The following is a 6,409-nucleotide window of genomic DNA, read 5'->3' as shown; positions in this document are numbered from 1 at the left end:
TAATAATTAGAATTGTGGTGCCAGAGTGATGGGATGTCACGAGCAGCTCAAAATAATTTGCGATGACATAGTGATGAGATGTATCAGTTCAAATCAATTAACACGCTTTGTTGAATGGCGTGTTTTTTTACCGAATATTGAAAAATTGCTTATAAAATCGATGAACGTATAGAGAACATTTGTTATCATCATTCTTCGTTGGTCTGAAAATTTTTGAAGTGTCTTCAAATTGTTTCGGCCGATTGAAGTGATACATTTTCTTTCAGTGTTGAATATATTTAATTGTTCAAGCTACTCAATATCAATTTCTTCTTCCACGTACGAGGTATTTATACTCCAAATTAAATTTTGTAGTTTGATTGAAATTGATAAATTATTTATTTGTGATTATTTTTTGCAGATAAAGTTTTGATTATTGTTAATTTTGTTCTTAACTATTTAAATACAAATAAATATTACAATTAATTTCATTTCTTATTAATTTATTTGACATGCGTAGTATGAAAATTTATTATTATAAAAATTATTATTTGTAGTATTATTGACTTATAAGATACAACTAAGAAATACAATTTTTGTAATTTAAATACTAATCAACGTTTATTTAGAAAATACTAATAATAATACTTATATTTATAATTATCATTGATGCTGTTGTTTTATATAAGTAGCATATAAAAAATTAAGTATTACAGTTAATTTATTTTATACAAGTGACATAAAATTTATTATTATAAATTTTATATTTTTGTTCTTAATGTATTGTACACAAAATTATTTGCGTGATTAATTTATTTCATAAGTATATTGTGAAAAATTATTATTTTATTATTATTTGTATTATTATTAATTTATAAAATATAAATAAAAAATAAGATTTTTTATTTTAGAGTAACAATAATTATTATAATTGAAATTTTTATTGTTGTTGTTGTTTTATTTAGGCATACTATAAAAAAATTAAGTATTACAGTTGATTTATTTTACACAAATAATAAAAAATCTATTATTATAAATATTTTTTTGTTCTTACTTTATTAAATAAAAATATGTAGTATGATTTTATTATGAATTTTATTTCTATTTAATACGACAATTTATTTGTTGTATAGAATTAATATAAATATTATTATTATTAAAATGGTTATTAAAAAAGTGTATATTTAAAATGATGTTACTATTCAATTGTAATATAAAAAATTTGTTATTACTTTTTTGTTCTATGTGACCTATTGAATTTTATTTTATAGGAATGGATAGTGTGCCGGTGCTTTTATTCGTAGGTGGTAAAGTTATTATAGGACATCACACTGTAAAATATAGTACCACTGCGTTCAGGGCAACACGAATACCAAGATCTATTACCGTCTGACAAATATTGAAAAATAAAAATTTAACTTAAAATTGTCAACAAAATATTCCTATATGGATAAGTCACATTGTGTATAATTGCATCTTGACATCAATGATGACAACAATTTACAGTTTATGCTGGATTTTATTAACGAAATGCGATGTATTGAATTGTATATCGAAACGGTTTTGGTCGAGGATGGTACTCAGTTGACACAAATCATGCAGGTTTCAATTGTTCACCGAGTGTGCATCCTAGTGGATCGAGTCATGTATTGACACCTGTCGTACTTGATGAACAAAGATCACGTGAGTTGTCATTAGATGTTCATCTTCACGCCACCAAAATACTTACTGAACCTGATACAACTGCAAGTGAAACAGATGAGGATGAGCATGAATATGAAAATGCCATGTTTGCTGATATTGGTCTATCTCATACCGACACCCGTNATTGACACCTGTCGTACCTGATGAACAAAGATCACATGAGTTGTCATTAGATGTTCATCTTCACGCCACCGAAATACTTACTGAACCTCATACAACTGCAAGTGAAACAGATGAGGATGAGCATGAAGACGAAAATGCCACGTTTGCTGATATTGGTCCATCTCATACCGACACTGGTGATCATATGCATGCATATCCTTTTGAAGTCATTTCAAATCTTGAACACCGACCCGATGAATTACCATTATCTGTCCCGCCTGTCAGTCTATCCTTATATGACGTACCTCAATTCTTTAGTACAATATATGATTAGCAATGCCCTGATTCTTTTGGAATTCCATCTGCATCGAATTTGAGTTATTACAACACAGATAGAGGAGAACTTTGCATGAACATGATTTTTAAAGATAAAAAGCATTTGATAGCAGCAGTTAAGGACTTTTCGGTTAGAGTTGCTCGACGTGAATATCAAGTTGTGGAGAGTACAAAGACTTTGTGGAAAGTTTGTTGTAAAAATAAATATTCAAATATCAACTGTAGGTGGGTTCTTCGTGCATCGTTAAAATCAAAATTAGGGTATTTCAAGATCACGAAATATGGTGGTCCACATACATGTATGTCTAGCTAGGTGGGGTTAGTCCACCATAACTTGGACAAAAATATGATTGCAAAAACACTTGCCGGCATTGTTCGGTGTGATCCTTCGTATGAGATTAAATATGTTATCCAACTTGTCAAAGATCGATATAATTATCATATCTCATATGGTAAGGCATGGTACAGTTCAAAGCGGCGGTGGAAAATGTATATGGTACATTGGAGAGTTCAGTACGTCTTTTGCCAAGGTACATGTGTGCTCTTGTGAAGTACAATCCAGGCACTATTGTAGAGTGGAACCATTTACCGAGATACAATTCTGAATTGAAGGTGTTAAACTACGTGTTTTGGGCCTTCCGACCATGTATAGATGGGTTCGAACATTGTCGAAAAATAATTAGTGCTGATGGTACTCATTTATACACGAATTATAAGCACAAGATGCTTATAGCTGTGAGTTTAGATGCAAACAACCAAAAAGCTCATCAATGGAAATGGTTTTTGGAACTTCTATGCAAGTATGTGGTTTGAGGATCCACAGGTGTGTGCCTTATCTCCGATAGACATCGTGGAATCATTAATGTTGTTGAGGAGATACCGATTTTATACATCCACGTGGCATACATTGTTTTTGTCTTACACACGTATGTTCTAATTTCAATACACATTTCAAAAATGTGCACCTAAAAAATCTATGTTAGAAAGCAGGCACACAACATCAAATACCTAAATTTGATGCCATCATGGATGAAATTAAAAATCTCGAATCGAGAGCTTTTGTTTATCTCTCTGAAATTGATAAACACAAATGGACTCTTGCTCACGATGGGGGATGGCGACTTGGTGTTATGACGACCAACATGTCATAGTGTCTTAATTCTGTTCTCAAGGGTGCTTGTCGACTTCCTGTATCAGTGTTAGTTCAGTTGACATTCAATCTTTGCGTGCAGTATTTCATCGATCTACCACACGAAGGCAACGTATGATTCAGAGCAATCAGCCGAGGCCTGATTACGCTTTTCGACTGTACGAGAAATGGTCTTCGAGATCTTGTGAACATACTGTTGTTCGTACCGAGATTAGAGACCAATCGGCATATGTTGTTACGGGGGGGCGACAAGGTCGGGGTTAACGTGTACAGGTTGTGACCCTCAGTCTTAATGAATGCTCATGCGGAAAATGGACTATTTTTGGAATTCCGTGTTCACATACAATATGTACCTCCAAATGGTATGGATTAGATCCTACACAACTTGTACAACGTTGGTTTCAGATGAGTGAATACGTGGACACGTACGAGGGAAGATTTCGTCTAATTGCTGATGAGGAATATTGGGATGAACCAACATTCGAATTGTACGACAACCACAATAGGCGTCAAAGACAGAGAAAAGGGAGAGACCGAACTACAAGAATCAGAAATGAGATGGACCGACCTTCAACACGAGAAAAGCAACGCATCCAGCGAGAAAGCTCATGACAACAACGTCGTAATCAGAATATGTAAAGGTAATTTACTTATTCTTCATTAACATCCACTCCAACGTTGGAAGACATGTTCATATCAATGTTCAAGGGAGCATGACTTGGCGATTGAGGATGAGAATATCGCAAGTATGAAATTGGTGATATGTTATAATTTGGGCGGATTTCTTCATACTGCTGGCGATAACCGAAATTCATGATCCGTGCACGAAGTACCTAACCCAAAAGAAACATTAAAAGAATCCTTATTTGGCCAATTAGTATATGAGGAAGGCACAGAATAGGAATCATGTGGAAGGATCATCCACTGAAGGTGAAATAAATATATTGTTGAATAAGAACATGGATGTAAATTTAAACAAAGTAGTTAGATAAAAACATGTACCATGTGAGGTGTGAGGCCAGGAATGAGTCGTGGGAGATTGTGTACTCATGCTTTGTCACCAGTCAGGGGTCGAGAATGATGGTTCATCGGCTACATCGTCATCTCTCAGTCGTCACCTTGTGTTTGAAGACCTAGCATGATGATGTTGTTGCTCGGGTGTTCTAAAGGACATTTCATACAGTAAATCACCGGTCTTGATAGTTTTTTTAACAACTTCAGCTAATGCTTCACGCGGTTGATCGTCAACAGAGAGTCCTCCAAACAAATTCTTCAAAATTGATGCCTCATCTCTCTAATATAAAATAAAAATAAAAAACTTATCAAACACATGCATAATAAATTGTAATGTAATAATGCAAAGTGTTGAAAATAAATTATTTAACAAGCACATACCACAATACGTCTGAAATATGCATCTCCGGGCTGATAACCATAATCGATTTGTTGAGGCTCGATAGGAGATATGAAACGTCGAGTTATAGAATCATACCATGTCTCATAATCATATCTCATGCTATAATTTTCAACCAAATCACTCTCAACAATCAGATTATGACGATTTTCCCCCGCATCCACCATCAGTCTATGATGTTTGACCCAATCGTAATTTTTGTGTCCTCGTCTCGAGCATTCATGTAAACGATCTCTATCAAGTGCTGATATTGGAATGTTTTGTGACATTCCAAATTGCCGAAGAACTAGATTTGGGCGATGCATCTCCACAATGTGAAAACATATCAATTGGCATGCACTTCGCCAGAGAGTGGGATGTCTACATTCTAAAGGTATCGACGTACTCTTAAGGTGTTATCCAAGTTANTACAAGTAAAAAATAATAATTACACTAAAAATAATATTTTTACAATGTACGAGTTTTGGAAATATGAAGTTATTTTAATAATAAAAATTTAAATACACACACAGATTTAAATTTTCGAATCTATCTTAAACAATTAATTGAATCTAACATTAGTGTAGTTAATAATAACGATTGGAGAAAGTATTTTATTAAAATATTTAAGAATTTATTTTTTATTATTATTTAAAAAAATAACAAAAGTCACGGTTTTTTAAGACAAACAAGTTCACAAAAATATAAATACAAAACATATTATATTTAAAATTAGTTTTATCCTAACATATGATTATAAAAACATCATAAAAATTAACAATAACCAACAAAATAAACATATAACATTATCGTTGTTCAAAATTAGCAGATAGAGTATTTTTTAAAAAATAATTATTCAAGTTAAAAAAAATTATAATCAAACATATATCAATAATTTAAAAAAATCTATTTTTTAAAAAATAATTTAAAAAAATCATATCACTCTAACACACGAATTACAATTAAAAAAATTTTAACGTTTTTTTGTAAAATTTAAAAAAAATCCAAACAAGCATATGTCAATAATTAATAAAACTGCAAGTCATTCTTTACCGTAATATGGTTCTTCAATAACATCACAAATTATTTTTTAAAAAAAAAGTAATCAAGTCACGCTTATTCAATTGGTGTGACTTGTTTTTTCTTTAAAAAAAATTAAGCAAATCACGCTCAATTAATTGGCGTGACTTGCTTTAATTTTTTTTTTAATTAAGCAAGTCACGCCCAACTAATTGGCGTGACTTGTTTTTTAAAAAAAATTTTTAAAATTTGCAAGTCGCGCCCTAATTTTTTTTTTTTAAATTAAGCAAGTCACGCCCAATTAATTGTCTTGACTTGCATAAATTTTTTTTAAAAAAAAAAATAAAGCAAGTCACGCCCAATTAATTGCCGTGACTTGCTTTAAAATTTTTTTAAAATTAATTTAAGTAAGTCACGCTCAATTAATTGGCGTGAAATTGAAGCAAGTCACGCACTTTAAAAAAAATTTTAAGCAAGTTCAGACATCTAATTGGATTAAATTTTAAACATTTCTTAAACAAATAATAATGATAAGCTTATCATAATAAATTATTTTTAAATATCTTTATAAAAATTAATAATAATTAAATTTGCAAAAAAATTAAATCAACATAACATATAAATTATATTTTAACATAAATAATAATTTTTTCTATAAATTTAATACTTAACATAAATAATTATATTAATATACATACCTTATATTACGGTTGAATCAAAATTTA

Source organism: Primulina huaijiensis, chromosome 13 (assembly GCF_012295235.1).
Source record: "Primulina huaijiensis isolate GDHJ02 chromosome 13, ASM1229523v2, whole genome shotgun sequence".
Taxonomy (NCBI): Eukaryota; Viridiplantae; Streptophyta; class Magnoliopsida; order Lamiales; family Gesneriaceae; genus Primulina; species Primulina huaijiensis.
The sequence above is the reverse complement of the archived record's forward strand: the minus strand, read 5'-3'. Positions refer to the sequence as shown.